The sequence below is a fragment of the Tursiops truncatus genome, chromosome 10, assembly GCF_011762595.2.
Source record: "Tursiops truncatus isolate mTurTru1 chromosome 10, mTurTru1.mat.Y, whole genome shotgun sequence".
Classification (NCBI taxonomy): domain Eukaryota; kingdom Metazoa; phylum Chordata; class Mammalia; order Artiodactyla; family Delphinidae; genus Tursiops; species Tursiops truncatus.
This window is the reverse complement of record NC_047043.1, coordinates 12822340-12841627: the sequence shown is the minus strand read 5'-3', so window position 1 is coordinate 12841627 and position 19288 is coordinate 12822340. Positions and strand designations below refer to the sequence as shown.

The following is a 19288-nucleotide window of genomic DNA, read 5'->3' as shown; positions in this document are numbered from 1 at the left end:
CTCTGGAGAGGCTGCCGGTCTCACATGTTGTCTGTGGCATCACCCTGGGATCCTTAGGATAGAATTACAGTGGCGGCTGTTCAAGCCTGACTGCCGGGCTTACCTGGGCACATGGTTGATTGACGTGTTCTGTCATCCTCAGTGGCACCTTTCCTTCCAAAATGTGCAGCTGAGATGCACAGAGATAGAGACTTTCAAAGGGACTGAGTAGCCCCGCAAAAGGATCCCCATGTCTCTACTTGGAGCACAGAAAAGTCCAGGAGGCGTAATAACAGTCATCACTGTCATGTCCCCTTTCCTTCAGAATTTATTAGATCGCCCCTAAATTCTATGCCTCCCCCCAGCATAACCTTTTCCCATACAAAATTTTCTCTTAGCTCCACCACTAATTTAACTTTTCAGTTCTTTGATGACATCCTTCAATCTCTAGGAGCTAGTCTCTCACTGATGTAATAATTCAAATCATTCCTAATTTTTTATGATGAATTTTGTGTTTTCTGAAATAATGGACTGTTTCCTTAAGCACACGCTGGTTAATTCATAAAGGAAAAAAAAAACACAAGAGCCCTTTCACACTTCCCGTGTCCCACATTCATGGTAATGCTTGTCCTTCTTTCTGGCTGTTTAAGAATTAAATGGCCAGTGGGCTTCTTTATGTGTAATAGTGAATGACACTCATCACTCATCAATAGTGAATAACACTCATAATGTTTTTTGTTTTTTTTTTTTTGCGGTACGCGGGCCTCTCACTGTTGTGGTCTCTCCCGTTGCGGAGCACAGGCTCCGGACGCGCAGGCTCAGCGGCCATGGCTCACGGGCCCAGCTGCTCCGCGGCATATGGGATCTTCCCGGACCGGGGCATGAACCCGTGTCCCCTGCATTGGCAGGCGGACTCTCGACCACTGCGCCACCAGGGAAGCCCACTCATAATGTTTTACTTTAAGGTTTTAAAGCTGCTGGAGTGTAGGTACACTGGATGAGAATTTATTTTGGAGCTCAGGACATTGTAGATTTGGGAACGAAAAGGAAGAAAGGGAAGGGGTAGAACAAGATGTCTGCGGACTAAGGGGCCTTCCTGGGGCTCCTAAAAGCAGTAGCCTTGTCCCAGGGCTGCCTGCAGCTCTGCCCCCTGACCCTCCTCACAGGTCAGTTCTGGGGCTGCTCTCCCACCACAAATCCGAGATACAGAGCCAGGAGGCAGGACAGCATCCTCACTTACTTAAGTCCTACACATTCTGTTAGAGTTATCAGTACTGGATGTGGGAGACCAGGGGTAAAATACTCCAAAAGAGCAGAGAAGCAAGGGAAAAAAAAAGAGGTATGAAGGGATTTAGAAAATATTTGGCACTTACTTGGTTATGTGTTTAATTTTTTAAAATAGCAACCAGATTAAATATTTTTTGAAGAAATCACTCTTAAAGTTACTCTTCATACCACCATTTTAAGAACTCAAGATGTGAAGCCACGATTTTTTAAACTACAGCAACAATAAATTTATTAATAGGCGTTAGAGTTAAAGAAGCTTCCTATTTCAACAGAATGAATTAAAACCTGCTGGAAAGCACTACCACTTTAGCATGCTTCAGCTAAACCTTCCATTTCACTCTAGGGATGTAATACTTATATTAAGAGAGGAATGATTTGAATGTTCAGACATTATTGTGTGACCCTCCAATGAGTCTAACTCAGCAATTCCCAGACTTTGTGTATGTGAAGGTTGCTGTCAAGAGTTGTCTACACAAAATCATGTTTGTAGTGTCTTATGGGAAAGTTAAGGGATTTTCAAAGTGAATTTGAATGATATATGACCTTTGTTTAGTGTTTGAACTTAACCACCGACATAAAAACTCACTCTACTATTGTTTTCCTCCCTCCCTCCTTTCCTTACCTTCCTTCCTTCCTTTTTTCTTTCTTTCCTTTTTCCTCCCTTTTTGGTAGATTAAATTCCACAGATTTTTTTTTGTGAAATTAAAATAGTGGTGTCAATTTATATTCAAATGAGAACATTACTTGCATGCTGAATATTCAGATCTCTTAGAGAAAATAAATAATGAAAATACGCTGTAGAAGTCTATCTGAATTCCCCATCTTTTGTTCCTACTCAGCTTTCTGTCTTCAGTTTCTCATTTTTAGCTGGAAAAGTGTACCAGCCAAAAGACAGCCAGGTTCTTTGTGCAGCAAAGCATATCAAACCATCTGTAGATTAAAAAAAGTAACATTTTGGCGTAAAAACCACCTTCTGATGTAAGACAGAATGAACATGATAGTGATTGATATACTAGAATACATGACATTGTTATCCAGAATTTGAAAATAAGATTTTCCTGTAAATAACTCAAGGTATTCCATAGTTGGTTAAGACTTATGTGCTACAAACATGTGCATTTTCTCAAAAATCAAGAGAAATTAAAGTAGTACCCGAGAAGTTAGATTTTGAAGTAAAAATGTCAGGGAAAATCCTGAAAGTAATTTAAACATTGGCATTGTACAGATTTCACTTATATCTGTCATAGAAGAGTAATTTACCCTGCATTTTTGCCATGTGACATCAACCCCATTAATTTATTTCTGTCATTTCTGACTGGCAAAATTAAAGTAATTCAGTCCTATAAAGAAGCCTTTTTTTCTGCCATTGTTAAAATTAAGTGGCACAAATGAAAGCTACATCTGATTGATTGCCAGAATTGAGGAAAAAACCAAACAAACAACATTTTGGCTCGAGCAGGTCTTTTAGGCAAACAGCCATGGATGAAAGTTGCACGAAAAAAAACAACCACATAAGTTCATCATGTGCCAGACACTTTCAGACAACCACTGAATTTTTTAAAATTTCATAGACAATTTGAAGTGCATGGTAGATACAGAAAACAGGGTGTGATGGTTGAGGAAAACAATGAATGAAGAGCAGTAATAGAAGATTGTAAACAATTTTATCTGAATTTCATCAACTGCCTTTTGCCTACATTCACACTTTGTTATCTAGTGGAAAAACGAATGTAGGTGAACATTTAGCTTCTTAAAAAAAGGAATTAGCTGCTCGAAAGGACAGACGTTCGTGTTGAATTTTACCTGAAGAGTAACCCTCAAAACACTCCTTTGAAAACATATCAGCCTTCACCGGTATGAATGAAGCAGGATACAGGTAAAATGGGTAGAATAAACAGGATTTGGAGAAAAATCCTAGTATACAGGGTTAAAAAAATTTTTTTTTAGTGTCATTAATTCAACCATTCTAATACTGTTTAGACATTTAAACAAAATACATCAAAAATAAGTTTGTGATAAAGCATTGTTATAGTAAAATCTTTTTCACATGTTTGATCCTAGTCCTACGACGGATTTGCCTAGAAGCTGCACGGCCAGAACTATGAATAAACATGTTTTGTGGCTTTTGATCTTATATATTGCAAAATAATCTCCAGGTAGTATATAAAAAAATTTCCCCCCAATATTGATTTTCCCCCATAGCTAGCCATCTGTGTAAAAGCTACTAGAAACCACTCCAGACCTAATGATGAGGGTATAGGGGGAAAATAAGCCAAGAGCTGAGAAATAATTTCATCTCAAATGTTATAATCAAACATCTCAAGTATTATATGACTTTTAAAAATAAGTGTTGTGGGCTAAGCGTTATGTGACTCCCTGTCTTCTTACCTAGGTGGGGTTTTCAAATAGTGCTCATTCTGGGGAGGGGGATTTAAAAATAGAAGACTCCTTCCCCCAGTCTGCATATAATACCTGTGTTCCAACTTGGAGCCCTTCACTTGCCAAGTTCGTTGCTTGTCATCTCCCAGGGCTCATCCACAGTCTCCTGATTCACGCCTTATTATTTGTTTACAGGTTTGTCTCCTGGACTAAGGTTGGAGAGCTTTTTTAGGACAAGGGCAAACTGCTGTCCCTTTGTACGTTTCCCGTGGTGCTTTATTACCTGTGGCCACTCAGACATTATTCATTGATTTTTTAAAAAATTGTTAGCTAATAAGTGAAAATAAAATAAAAGAGCCAAATGAGTTAAAAGCTCAGATCTGAAATGTTAACAAAATCGTGTAGGGGGTACAGTGAACACGGGATAAAATGAACATGCTATGCTAGATCTTGTGGTGGAATAGAAGAAAGTCAGTGATTGTTGCTGGTGTAAAACTTGTCTTTGTCAGCTGAACATTCCAGAGTAGAGGCCAGTGTTGTAGTTAAATCTGTTCCAGAGAGGTTTCCAACCAAAAAGAATCATACTGAAATTCTTTGGTCATCATGAGCCATCCACAACAGAAAATATAATTTGTGAGTTGGGAATAAGGGTAGGAAACCCAAGTTTATATCCTTTTTTACAGGAAAAAAATATCCATTCTGCCGCTTGCACTGCTTTCTTCTTTATGGCTCTGGCACGCTCCTTGCTGTTGTTTATTATTATTTGTTATTATTGATTGTTTTATTATCCCACCACTACGTGGAGAGTGCAAGGACCATATTTTATTCATACGTGTCCTTGGGGCCTAGCACAGAGTAGGCACTCAGCAAATGCCGAATGTAGAAATAAGATGTTTCAGTTTCCCTAGCAGCGAAAAAGATATAGAAAACCAGTGCTAAGACTAACAAGAGTTGGTTTCATATGATGGTAATTGTGGGTTTAGAAATAAGGAGCTACTTTATGCATTATTTTTATAAAAGTGTGTTGTAAACCTGAGTAACTTTCAAAGTAAAAATTACAGTTATGAGGTATTAAATCTGGCAGGGACTAAAACCCTCTAACTCAGTCCTTTTAAGAGCATCACCCTGCTCTTCTCCACAAGCCAGATAAAAGTGGTGAGTATAGGTTAGTAAATAGTCATTTAGAAATCTTAGCTTGTATGTATTTTCACCAGATTGCAAACTCACCCAGCCTTCCTACTTTAGTTCCAGAGGTGGTGTCGCTGCCAGCCTGATGAGGGCAGCTAGGTTGGAGACACAGTCTCCGTGCTGTTACCTGTCTTGATGTTTTCATTCATAATGCAGTACTTTGGAATTTGGTATTTTGGAGACAATATGTAATGGTGTCCAAGTGTCTTTCCTCCCCACCCCACCCTGTCATCGTCTTCCCTGGCAGTGCCCTGCACCCAATTTTATTTAATTAATTAACATATTTATTTATTTAATTTTAATTAAAATTTAAAAAATTATATTATAGTTGGTTAACAACATTGTGTTAGTTTCAGGTGTACAGCAAAGTGATTCAGTTATACATATGCATGTACCTATTCTTCTAATTCTTTTCCCATTTAGGTTATTACAGAGTATTGAGCACAGTTCCCTGGACTATACAGTAGGTCCTTGTTGGTTATCTATTTTATAAATTTATTTTATTTTTATTTACATATTATTTTTGGCTGTGCTGGGTCTTCATTGCTGTGTGCGGGCTTTAGAGTGCGCAGGCTTCAGTAGACACGGTGCGTGGGCTCAGTAGTTGTGGCTCGTGGGCTCTAGAGCGGCAGGCTCAGTAGTTCTGGCACACAGGCCTTAGTTACTCCGTGGCATGTGGGATCTTCCCGGACCAGGGCTCAAACCCGTGCCCCGTGCATTGACAGGCGGATTCCCAGCCACTGCGCCACCAGGGAAGCCCCATATCTATTTTAAATATAGCAGTGTGTACACGTCAATCCCAAACTCCCATAGCGTAGAAGATTCATCTTCACCTCCCCCTGAAAACTCTTTCCTTTCGCTTTCCCCCTTCAGGTGTCATAAATGCTTGAATTTCAGATCTTCAAAACAAATTGAAAATGTGTAACATCTTCCAAAAAGGTAAAAGAAAATTTGAGTCTGTGGCTGGCAGTGTTGACTGCCAAAGGCCAGTATCATTACCCAAAATGAGGAAAATCCAAAAGGAGCACGTTGTTTGGTTCAGGACCTTGGCCCTTAGTTCTTCAGGGTAACGTGATATTATTTTCAGACTTTATAAGAATATTGTTCACTTGGAGAAAGGCCATTGAGAGAAAAATGTAAAATTCTGAAGTCTTAGAATTAATTACGATGGCAGTAGTTATGGAGGATTAATGTACGGAGGTTGCAGTTATTAAGTTGATCTGTTAAAATGCTACTGGTTATTTGTAGGTACCAAGGATTTATATGCTATTATTCCCTGGAAGAACATTCTGTAAAGTCACCAATCTCTGCAATTTGGATACCCACCTCCATCTAGACTAGACTAATGGTGATCCTATGAATTTAATATCCAATCTTAGAAGCTGTATTTTTTTGTTTAAGATTTCAGTAAGGGGCTTCCCTGGTGGTGCAGTGGTTGCGAGTCCGCCTGCCGATGCAGGGGACACAGGTTCGCTCCCCGGTCCGGGAAGATCCCACATGCCGCGGTGCGGCTACCGTGAGCCATGGCCGCTGAGCCTGCGCGTCCGGAGCCTGTGCTCCGCAACGGGAGAGGCCACAGCAGTGAGAGGCCCGCGTACCACAAAAAAAAAAAAAAAAAAAAAAAAAAAAAAGATTTCAGTAAGAATAGGAGCTGTGTTTTCCATTTACGGTTTTGCTATTTTGAAATTGATGTGGAACGTCTGAATGGAATTAAGAACTACGTAAGACAGGATTTTAACGTCTTGGTTTAAGTCATTTTCTTAGACCTTGTTGAGGAAATTCTCTCTTTCTCTAGTAGCCTGATGCTCTTTTTCTGAGATGGCGGCTATTTCCTGGGATCTGATTCCCAAACATCTGTTCTGTCATCAGAGTCAAGCTAAGTCAGTCATCTGCATATTTGATTTACACTGTGTTAAACCTTGTGATTGCAAGGATTTTTATTAATCGTGTAGAGGTAGTAAATTGCAGAGAGCTTTAGAGAGTTCTTCGTAACCGTGAAATAGCAAGCATCGGCCTTTACAGCGGCGGAGTGGATTCTGAGCTCATTGGCAGCCTTGGGTTGTGGGTCATTGTGGAACGGCCATGTTTCCGTGGCCTGTGGCCGGGAGTAAGTGTAGTGGGGCCATTAAAAGAGGCCTGTGGTTGAGTTTTGACTTAGCGCTGCTTTACAATGCCAAACAGACTGAATTCATGGGAAACTTGAGTTTGAATGAGACCAGCTGCAATGTAAGTGAAATATATGCACATGATGGAGGCTTCCCCCTCCATGGGAGAAACTGATGGAGAGGAGGAGAGAGCACAGAGCACCAGCTAAACTGACATATGCCTTAGACCAGTGGGTATCAGCCTGGGACCATTGTCAGCCCCCAGGGGACGCTTGGCAGGGTCTGGAGACATTTTTGATTGTCATAACTGGGAGCGGGGGTAGTTTCTGCTGGCCTCTAGTGGATAGAGGCCCGGGATGCTGAGTATCCTACAGTGCATAGAACAGTGCCCACAACAAAAGAATTTTCTGGGGCTTCCCTCGTGGCGCAGTGGTTGGGAGTCCGCCTGCCGATGCGGGGGACACGGGTTCGTGCCCCGGTCCGGGAAGATCCCACATGACGCGGAGTGGCTGCGCCCGTGAGCCATGGCCGCTGGGCCTGCGCGTCTGGAGCCTGTGCTCCACAAGGGGAGAGGCCACAACAGTGAGAGGCCCGCGTACCGCCAAAAAAAAAAAAAAAAAAAAAAAAAAAAAAATCTCTGGCCCTAAATGTCAATAGTGCTGGAGTTGAGAAGCCCTGACTTAGACCCTCTCCTTTTTGTAATTTCCAAGGTGATAAACCAGGCTGTCTTGGTGGAAGGTGAGCAGATAGGCTGCAGGTCTGAGTGGCAAGAGCAGGATAAGGAGAGAGACGGATAAGAGAAGTGGCAGTGCTGTTGGAAACTGTTTGGGCCATATCTCGTTTGTCTGCAAATGAACATTTGGGATTCTATCTTTTTACCTCTTTGGGAAGGCTGAAAAGGATGTGGGCCACTGTACTGTGGCCTTTGTGTTAGAGGTAATCTGAGTGTTTATTTCCTTTTCTTCAAAGAACCTGTATGAGTTTTCTAGGGCTGCTGTAACAAATGACCACGAACTTGGGGACTTAAAGCAACACAGATTTATTATCTCCTAGTTCTACAGGTCAGACATCCAACCCAGGTCTCACGAGGCTGAAATCAAGGTGTCAGCAGGGCTCCAGGGGTAATCCACATCCTTGCTTTTTCTAGTTCCTAGAGGCACTTGTGGCCCCTCTCTCCCTTCTCAAAGCCAGCAACAGTGCCTCTTCCCGTCCCTTTCCCCTGCAGTCACTTCTTCCTTGACTCACTTCTGCCAGCCTTTTCTACTCTTAAGGACCCTTTGGTTACATTGGGCCCCCCTGTATAATCTAGGAGACCCTCCTCATCTCAAGGTTCTTAATTGAATCACTTCCGTGAAATCCCTTTTTCCATGGAAGGTAACATTCACAGGTTGTAGTGATTAGGATGGAGACATCTTCGGGGTTGGGGGGTGCATTATTCTGCCTACGCGGAACCCAAAGCATCTACCAGTGCCACTTTTGCTGACTCGAGCTATATATTGAGAAAGAAGGTTTATAAAAATGGTTTGAAATAATCCTCTTTTCAGTGGTATAATTTCAGTGTTTTTAGAAGCAAGTTTTCTTTCATTTGGTGTGGTGTGACTACACTCCACTAGAAGGCATTTGGAGAATGTTTAAAGTAATTATTTAAAGTGGCAAAGATACATTCCAATAGAAGAGAAACCAAGAGGGAAACAGGTAGTGGAGGAAACTCCAGACAAAGGGTTTGAAAACTTGAATGTGCAGCTAATACTCACTTGGGGGTAAGGGGAGGACTGGTTGAAAATTCAGATTCCTGGGCCCTAAGAGCCTGGCTAAGTGGGTTAGGGGTGGGGCCCCAGGGGCTGTATTTTTAATGTGCACTCTCCTGTGATACATTTAACATAAAAGGTTCTTGGATCACACTTTGAGAAACAAAATGTAAATAACTATTTTAAAACAAATATATATCTTAATAATTTAGTGTAAGATAAAACTATTGCATAGTACTGACATTGGAAGACAGAATAAATAAGTATGTTAAGTATATGAATTCTTGACATTCTTGTCATTTCAGTTACATTTGTGGGAATGAGATTTGTTTCTGTCATATTCGAATCCTTACTGTATCAAGCCATATTTATATTCAAAGTATATAATGATTTTGACCCTTGATTGTTCTTGTTAAGACTGTCATCTTCTCTGTGTGATTAATTGTTGTGTTGATATAAATATGATTTTGGCTTACTAATGTTCAAGAACTAATGACTCAGGAATTCACTGACTCCATCCTGTATGTAATAGTTGTATATCCATCCTGTATATAATAGTTTGCATCTGCTCATCCCAAACTCCCAATTCATCCCTCCCCCACCCCACCCCCTTGGCAACCACAGTCTGTTCTCTATGCCTGTGAGTCTGTTTCTGTTTTGTAGATATATTCATTTGTGTTATATATTAGACTCCACGTGTAAGTGATATCATATGGTATTTGTCTTTCTCTTTCTGACTTGCTTTGCTTAGCGTGATAATCTCTATGTCCATCCATGTTGCTGCAAATGGCATTATTTTGTTCTTTTTTATGGCTGAGTAATATTCCATTGGATATATATATATCACATCTTTAGCCATTCATCTGTTGATGGACATTTAGGTTGTTTCCATGTCTTGGCTATTGTAAATAGTGCTGCTATAAATATAGGGACGCATGTAACATTTATGAAATTCTTAACAGAATAGTTGCTCAATAAATGCTAACTCTAGGAACATTGATTAGAAGCTTTTTCTGGGACTTCCATTTTAGGAGTAGAAACTTAAGAGTTCAGAATTCCTATCCATCCAGTCCTTAAGGCCTACCTTTGCTATGGCGTCTTCCCTGATACCTCTCCTACATAAGATGATTTCCTTTCTGTAGTCCCATGGCTCTCCTCTTATTCTCTCACTTTATTGCAAAGAGGTTGTGCCATTTATGCACAAACTCTCTTCCCAGATGGAGACTAATCTTCCCAAGGGCATGCTCCATCGTATCAAATACTTTATACTCCAGACAAGCACCTGGCAGAATTTGTTTCCAAAACACATATTTAATGCAGATGTTGGTGAATTGACTACGATTTAGACAATTCATGGCATCACCTTACAATTTGTCAGGTATTGTCTCTCACTTGTTTAGAAATTGAAAACTTGGCGATGACTTTTGTAAAATCAAATTTGAGAATAGTATTTACTAAGCTTTGTATGTGAATGATGTCACAATCTCAAAAATTAGCTAGAGTAAATCTATTTTAATGAGGATGGTTTGTTATCTAGATGACATATTCCACATGTAACATCCAAATGAACTATATAGCATTGAGCCGTTGGCATGTGATTGTGGCGAGCAGAAGCAGTTATTATACATTACTTGGTAAAATTCATATTCATATCTTGTCAGTTTACAGTGAGCCAGAGATTGAAAATAACATTTGTTTCTGTTTTAGTAACTGCTTTAAAAAATATCTCAAATCACTTTATTTTCTTTAGTTTGACTGCTAGTAGTGTTTTTAATATGTGGCCTTTCAAGAAGTAATGAAATTGCATCAATGCAACTTGGCAATGCATAACAGGACATGCTTCTAGGATTATTTTTAATGATTGAAAGTCAAGTTGAATTTTTTTTTTAAAGACCCAAAATACAGATGAGCCAAGTAAACCCAGAAAGAAATATGTGAATGAAATGTTGGTTCTTGGCCCTTTGCATATTCTCCACATCTATTTTCTCCAGATCCCTTCTTTCTTGCCCATTCACAACAAAAGGGGAAGGGTGGTGGGAGTCTCAGAGTAGGTTCTATTGGTGTATTTTTTTGCATTCCCCTTTCTCTTCACTGATAGTTTGAAGAGTACTGTAGTTGTCCCTGGTTTGAGGGGGTACAGCCATTAGATCTGTGTTTTCTAGAGGCGGCTTTTGTGGCAGTCTGGAAAGTTGACTGGAGGACTATGAGAGCGGTTGGAAATCTTGGTGGACGGGCAGGAGGGGTGGGTGAGAGCAGAGGCAGCAATGCTGGAGGGACAGAAAGGGAAGGATTCAAGTAGTGTAACCAGGAAGTAGAATGATTAGAATTTGGTACAGCTCACTTGAGGAATAAGGGGGAAGGCAGAGGTGTGGGAGCTGTTTGTTTCTAGTTTGGGCAACTCAGTGATGTCGGGGTACCAGGAATAGGCTTAATGGATCCATAGAAGTGATGGGCCCCCAGATTCTCTCCTATCACCCAACATTGCTTGCCTGCTTTCCTTGATGACTCGTTAGCTTACCTCTTTAGATTACCTCTTCTTGGTTGGGGACCATGGCGAATGGCATCTTCAGCTTCCCTTGCGTGGTCTGGGGTATTGGGTGCTTAGAAGTGAGAACAGGTGGTTGTGGGCACCACTGATGTAAATGTGGAGGTGAAAGGGCAGTGTTCATCTAGAGCTGTCCTAGTGTCCAGTGTGAAAGGCAGGATAGCAATGTTTGCCAAACTAAGAGTACTCACTTCAGATTTCAAGGCAAGAAGTTTGGTATTTACCAGGTATGAACATTAGCCCTTCACTAAGTAATGCCTGATTCAGAGAACTTCTCTTTTGTGGTACAGCACACTGAAGGGGTTCTACCAAGACAGAAAAAAAAAAAGAGAGAACGGTGCTTCCTAAACTATAATTACTTAAATGTTGCCATAAGTAAATATTTTAAATGTACGAAAATGGCAACCTCAGGAAATACGACTAAGAAGTCAAGATGTGACACACCCTTTTGCCCGCACCTTTGTAGCTGTTGAAAATTTCCACCAAGAATGATATATGCAAAGAAGGTTAAGGTCAGGCTGTGAAGTTTCAGAGGGAGGCCAACATTTTCATGGCCTTTAATTTTACAGAATTACAGTCTAGTGATGGAGCTTACAAATGGGAATCCAGTATTTAAGTTAGGTAATCTGTCATCGTAATTAGATAAGAGCAGTTACGGTGGCTTTCCTTTCTTAACTTCTGTATAGAAATTTGGCATGGCAACAAAACAAAACAAGAAAACAGGTCTGCTCCTAACCACGTTGCTTGCAAATACACAAGCCTTGAACTTATTTGGTTTGTCTGAGAGAAAGAGGAGTTTGGGAGGAGAATGAAATATCTCATGAGTTGGACATAGTATTGAAGGACTTTTGTTCTTATCACTTGATATTAGAATGTGTCATTTTATACAAAGTTATGTAGCATAATTTTAAAGAGTAACTACAATGCCAAGAGAATGAGCTGGATTCTTCTGTATCGTGTAGTCTTTTTTGATCCACAGGCTTTTTAATATTAAAATGAATATTTTAATATTCGTTAAAAAGCTCCATGGCACTTTGTGGCATTCGTATTGGAAACAGAGATGTACAGCACACTTCAGTGAGGCATGGGACTGCCAGGTAGCGTGTCATTAAGAATGGCTGAACATTTAGAAAGCGCAAGACATGATCAGTGGTTTTCTAGGTTGTACCCCAAATCCATCCTTTTTTATTTTATTTAATTTTTTTTTTTGCCAAGAGTTAGTATATACTGTCTTACTTTCTCCTAAAATCAATTTACATTAGGATGGAATGTCACAGATAAACTGGCATGGAGCTTCTCAGTGAATGCCATTGATTGTATTGTACTATAGACTATTATTCTCTTTCAGCATATCTAAAACTTCTGGTTGAATGACACTGCTAATTTGTTTAATTGTGGGACTGAAGAGAAATATGTTTAAAAATAAAATTGACATAAAAACACATCCTTATGTTCTTCAGTGTTCATCCAAGTGAAGAGAAACAGGAGCAAACATAATATTTTGTGTTCAGAGATGTGGCAAGTGTTGTAGGAGATTCTCTAGAAGGTCTCGAGAACCCTCACCAGCTCCAAATACTTGTCAAAGATGAGACTCACACAAATGAGGCCACGTCACCCACAGTCAGAGAGTGCACAGGAGACCCATATCGATGGGGGTCCCTGCCAGAGGCGCTTCGAGGAAAGGAAGAGCTGGACCAGTTCTGGGAGGAGAGGTGTCTTGAGCTGGGCCTTGGAAAATGATTAAGACTAACCTAGAAAGGTATTCAGTATGTTCTGAATGATTCTGGAGTAGCAGAAGAAAGGCCATTGATGTGAGGGAAATAATGGGCAGAGACTGTAGTGACCCGAGGGAACTAAGGGTTTAGAAAGCATTTGAAAAGGATAATCCTACCTCCCTTACCTTACTCGCCTGCCTTAGAGATGACAGGCATTTCATTGCCCATGTTTAATAAATGTGCTTTCAGAGGAATGGAGAAGGGAATACGAGCTGAGGGTATCTTGGGTTTTGTTTACAGAATGTCATTACCAGTACTCCATCCTCATGACCTTTTCAGCATCAAAAGATTGGACTTGACATCATCTTGCCATATACGTGGCTTTCGAGTGAGACTTCACTTTCCATGGGTGATATTCTGCTTTGGGAGGCAAAAGAATCTTGCTGCTTTGTACGTTTATCAGGGTGGGCTCTGAGCCGATTCATCGAACACCTCTTCGCTTTGCAACAGGAAACAGATGAGAGTGCTGCATCATTTGGGGGATAACTGCCAGAGGAAGAATCTGCATTACTGAAGTTCAGTAAACGGTTAATTGGAAATGAGGCAGCACAGTGAGGACTTAAGAGAGACAGACCCTTTGGTGTCAGACAGATAGAAGTTGAAGTCCTGAATCTATCACTTAGTTGTTCAGCCCTTCGAATACGTTATTTAGCCCCATGCAACTTCATTTCTTCGTTTATTAAAAATAGGAAAGTGTCTGCCATCTAGGATGGTTGTAAGGCTTAAAGAGATAATTTGAAAGCTAAACACTGAAATATTAGCTATTATTATTATTACATGTGTACATTGACACCCAGAGATAACCAGAGTTGTATAGTAGTTCTTTTTAGTTGTTAAAGAGATAATGGTTCGTCACTACATAGTTACTTCATTAACTGATTTCATGAAACAGGCCTTTCTGAATCCCTTTCAGAGTACTTAAAAAATTCATTGTCTTCAGTTAAGACAAATCCTTCCTAGATTATTAAGGCCTAGGTTGGAAGAAAGTGTTTGCCAGAGAAGTCTAAAATGTACACCTTTCACAGATCCCTACCTGGGAGAATCCCAGTAACCAAATCTTTTCTTCACGGCTAATCCTGTCCCACTTATCCTTCATGGGTTCTGTCATGGCCGTGGCCAGCCTGGGTTAACAGGCCTTGTTTAGGCTCACAGAAGCCAAGGGCAGGGAGGAAACGAAGTTCTGTGCTTTTCTTCTGGGAGGGATCTGCAGAGCTTAGACGGTCACCTTAGTCAGCAGTTCTCACTTTGAGAACCTCCAAGACCTTTTTGGGTGGGCAAGAGGGAGGACACCTACAGGGTCAAAACTATTTTTATGATAGTACTGGGTACTCATTTCTGTTCTCTCACAAGTGTATGGTGGGGCTTTTCAGACACTGCATGTTGTGTGATGATGTTGTATAATGAACATTGGTCGAAAATCTGTGTTAAGTCAGTGGTCACTTCCAGTGACCAGTGCTTGATGTTACAGAATCATGCATGGGAAAAGAGCCATCCAGAAGGCAAGTCAAACCAATGAATTTTCATAGAGCAGAGCACAAGGAGTTCATTGATAAGTTTCAGATTCTGCTTTGCTACCACCCTTTAAGAAACTAGCCCTTGTCGAGTTTTGGTGTAGCATGAAAGAAGAATTGCCACCATTAGCTGAAAATGAGGCCCAGATTTTCTCCCTGTGTGCTGCAGCCAAACAACATATCACAGCAAATTGAATTCAGAGGCACATGTGAGAATTTAGCTGTTTTCTGTTTCGTCAGACATTAAAGAGACGTGCAGAAACGTAAATCAGTGCCACTCTTCTCCTTAACGTTTTGTTTTGAAAAAAATATGGTTATTTTGCTATTTTATGTAACATGCAATGGGTATATTGTTACTTAAGCTAAATGAATTAATACTTATTTTAAAATTCAGTTTTCATTTCTAATATAACTATCGTTAAATGTAATCTATGTAATTGAAAGGGCTTTGGGGGTCCTCAGTGCGTTTTAGGAGTGTAAAGGGGACTTTGGGACTAAAAACTTAGAGAACCACTGGCCTAGTGTATTGTTCACCAGGGTGTATACTGGTCAGTGCATGTCTACTGATTGCTTATTTTTTCTGGAAAAAGGTATTCTGTGTTCAAATATATTTTGAGCCAAGATGCACGCTTTTCCCCTCTTAGAGATTTACCATACATATTAATATACCAGAGTCCCTCAAATGTGTTTCCCAAATTTATTCCAACCTTTTTTTCTCCTTTTTATTTTTAGAATAACATAGTGTTCCACAATGGAATCTATCAGCCCATTAAACCACACTGGCTAAAATATGATATATGTTACCCTGACCCCATTTTTCAAAAATAAAAAAGCAATTTTTATCAGGTACTTTCCTTGAAATTCATACTTTATTTAGAGGAAGGCCCATGGAAATTTACCACCTCATCTGACTGCCTCTCTTTTCCTCTCTTTTTAAAAAGAAAACTACTCATACTTTGTTGTATTGTACTATTTTGCTTATAATCTTTGAAGCTGTTTTTAACTTCTGTTTCCAAACTCATATGTTTTAAAACTCTGTTTTAAACATTTTTCTGTGTTAATTAGGACACATCTGTTCCTTGTGTCCTAAGACAAAGTAATCTCATCCCCACACAAATTGTGCAAATTGCACGTTAAGTCCCAGCAGCCTAGCTGTGGAGCGATTACTACTGTTCGGTATTTTTAAGTGGCAAAAGATCCCTTTGGCGACGCATCACATGCCTTTATAAAACACAGTCGGTTTTTGTAACAAAGATTTGTAAATGGCAGTGGGTTTTGTATTTTCTTTTATGACTCTTCCTTTCCAGTTCTTTGGCTTCCATTGGTTTTGGGCACAATCCTAACAGTTAAAACAAAAGAAAAATATTCCACAGTGTGGATGGGGAACATGTTGCTGGCTGCTACCTGATGGGCGTTTCCCTCCTAAAAAATAAGAATGATGGATTAACCAGCAGCAGCCCTTTCCGACGACAGTGCCTTTCTAAATTTGCATTGAGGCAGACGTGCAGAGATCATTTCTTTCTCTTTCTGTATTTCACATGTCTGTGTCAAGGAAAGAATGGAAAAGTCTTAATTTGTTATAATAATTAAAGGAACAACAGCCTTTGTATTTTATACAGTTCAAGAGCTTTTGTTTTTTTATATTCCGATCTTGCCAGTTCCTACTTAAAAGCTTAATATTGTTGGGGCTTCCCTGGTGGCGCAGTGGTTGAGAGTCCGCCTGCCGATGCAGGGGACGCGGGTTCGTGCCCCGGTCCGGGAAGATCCCACATGCCGCGGAGCGGCTGGGCCCGTGAGCCATGGCCGCTGAGCCTGCGCGTCTGGAGCCTGTGCTCCGCAACGGGAGAGGCCCCCGCGTACCACAACAAACAAACAAACAAACAAACAAAACTTAATATTGTTGGCATCCTTAGTGACTTTCTGTTGTGAACTGAAAATTGATGTTCCCTTATTATTTAAAAAATTCAAGCAGAATTTACTGTGACTGTCTTATTCAGTATCTTGTTTTTTTCCCTACCACTTAGTAGTGTGAGGGAGAACTCTTTACATGAGCAAAAGAACCACATTCAGTTTATAGGAATATATTAGAGCGTTAGCAAACTGTGCTGGAAATTCTTTGATAATTAAATCAGCCAGGTTAACCAGACTGAGATTAACCAGACTGAGGTTACTCTTCACGCAGCAAGAGGCTGCTTTTCCATCTTCTCTGACAGTTGAGTATAGATTGTAGTGTATTTGGGATATCAAAAATTGAAGAATTGTAAAGCTATGTGGCAGCTTAAGAAATGTGGTAAAAATGCATATGGGCCATTGATTGTATGAACTATGTTGTGTGAGCACGTTTTGCAGTAGAAAGTCAAATTTCAGGTATGCACATTCAAAGTTGGAGAAGAGGTTATTCTAGAAGGGTCTTTAAAAAATTTTTTTTTAATACATCTTTATTGGAGTATAATTGCTTTACAATGGTGTGTTAGTTTCTGCTTTATAACAAAGTGAATCAGCTATACATATACATATGTCCCCATATCTCTTCCCTCTTGTGTCTCCCTCCTCCCACCCTCCCTATCCCACCCCTCTAGGTGGTCACAGAGCACCGAGCTGATCTCCCTGTGCTATGCGGCTGCTTCCCGTTAGCTATCTGTTTTACTCTAGATGGGTCTTGACATGCGGTCATTAAGAGCTGAAGCTCTGGAGTCAGATGATCTGAGTTTGTTTCTTACCTCCATCCCATATGTGTGGTGTTGGGCGAGTGATGTAACTTCTCTGTGACTCAGTTTCTCCAACTGTAAAAAGTCATCTAAAATTTCTAGACAGTGCCTTGCACATCGTAACTGTCTTAGTTATCTATTGCTATGTGACAAATTACCCTAAAACTTGGTGACTTAAAACAGCAAATACTTACGATCTCACCTTTCCATGAGTAAGAATCAGGGCGCCTCTTAGATGGGCGTCTCTGGCTCAAGGCCTCTCGTGAGGTTACGGTCAAGCCGTTAGCCCAGGCTACAGTCTCATCTGAAGGATGGGGGCGGGGGGTGTGCACTTGGGATCTGCTTCCAAGTTCACTTACACAGATGGCAGCAGGCCACGTGGGCCCCTGCACAGGATGGCCTCACAGTCTGGCAGTTGTCTTCCCCCAGAGTGAGTAATCCAGGAGAGAACGCAAGAGGTCACGATGGAAGCCACAGTCTTTTTGGAGCCTCATCTTGGAAATGGCGTTCCATTACCACTGCCCCACTCTGTTGGCTGGAAGCACTCAATCCAGTCCCTACTCATGGGGAGAGGATTATACAAGGGCATGAATATCAAGGTAGGATCACAGGGAACCACCTTGGAGGCTGCCTATAACAGTAACTCATGATTTCACTTGTATCTTCTGTCCACATGTCGGTGAATTCCAATGTATCCATCCATGGGTCTACCTGATACCTCACTAGGATGTCTAATAGGCATCCTAAGCTTCATATGGAAAAATGGGCCTCCCCAACACCTGCTTTTCCCAGTTTTTTCCATCTTGGTGAATGGCAGCTCCATTCTTAGAGATGATTGGGTCAAAAATTTGGAAAGATCCTTTACTCGTTTCTTTCTCTTATACCATTTGTCAACTTGACCTTCAAGATAAATCCAGAATCTCACCAGTTCTCATAACCTTCTCCCCCAGTATCACCACGTTGGTCCATGTATTGTCTCACCTGAATTTTTGCAGTAGCCTAAGTGGGCTCTGTTTTCAGCCTTGTCCCATTATAATGTATTCTTCACACAACAGACAGAAAGATCCCTTAAAACATAAGGCAGATCATTACCTTGCTCATTCAGGCTTCTCTAGTGTCTTCCCATTTTACTTAAAGTAGAAAGCCAGAGTCTGTACAATGGCCTACAAGGCCTTTTGTGGTTATAACATTTTTTTTTGTATCTTATTTTATAAAATGATATAAATATGTATAATAAATGCCGTATAAATATATGTCTGTGTAAACACATATTAATATGTTTAATTTATCTAGAATTTATTTTCTGAATGGTGTAGGGGAGGGATCTGACTCTTTCCAGAAGGAAAGCTAACTTGCCCAGCACTGTTTATGGATCAGAACACTAATTCCCCATTGAGGGGTTATTCCACCATGAACCCATTACTCTCTTTCTATGCAATCTGTGTCTAATTGTTGGATTTTAGGATAAAAATGAATTTTAATAAATCATATAAGATAAAATTGTAGAGATTTTATTTGATATGGTATACTCAGTTGCATATAAAAACAACTTGAATTATCACTGAGAATTCATTATGGAGAATACTTATGTCCCTTTATTTGATAGATAAGGAACTAATTCTACTTAGGAGATTGTGACTTAAATTTAAAAATCCACTTAGCTGCAAAACGAAGGTTAAAAAAAAAATCTCACGGCTTTTAGACCACAGCTTTTGATTTACATTGATATACTGTACTTTGCTGCTGCTTCTGCTTATAACTGTTCAGAAAATTATCACGAAAATACTTATCAAATTTTAAAATCCTGTAAGGATATCGTCTGCAGTGAAGTCCTTGTTTACGTAGCTAACTTTCAGTGTTCCGGCATATCAATGAATGCTCTAGGCCTCTGGCATTCTTTTCTCCTTTCTGGACTTTTGGTCTTATCTCTGTTTGTAACTTCAGCTGGCAAACAAGAATGTGCAGCAAAGGAGATTAAACTCAAGCCAGTTTGTTTGGTGGGTGATTAGAAGCACTGCTGAAAAGTTGGCCGAAGGAGGGAAATATATTGCAGTTCTTGCTTA

At 40.4% G+C, this 19288-nt stretch overlaps 1 protein-coding gene across 28 annotated transcripts in view; it reads left to right on the top strand.

The window, feature by feature from the left end:
- The window catches only part of ATXN1 (ataxin 1), a 398514-nt gene that overhangs the window by 78790 nt on the left and 300436 nt on the right, over positions 1-19288 (top strand). The window contains exon 1 of one of the 28 annotated variants that reach the window (XM_019944937.3): positions 5349-5772. The exons of the other annotated variants lie outside the window; for them this stretch is intronic. The gene's annotated coding sequence lies outside the window, so the exon portion shown is untranslated. Of the gene's footprint in view, positions 1-5348; positions 5773-19288 lie in introns of those variants that run through there. 28 annotated transcript variants of the gene reach the window in all.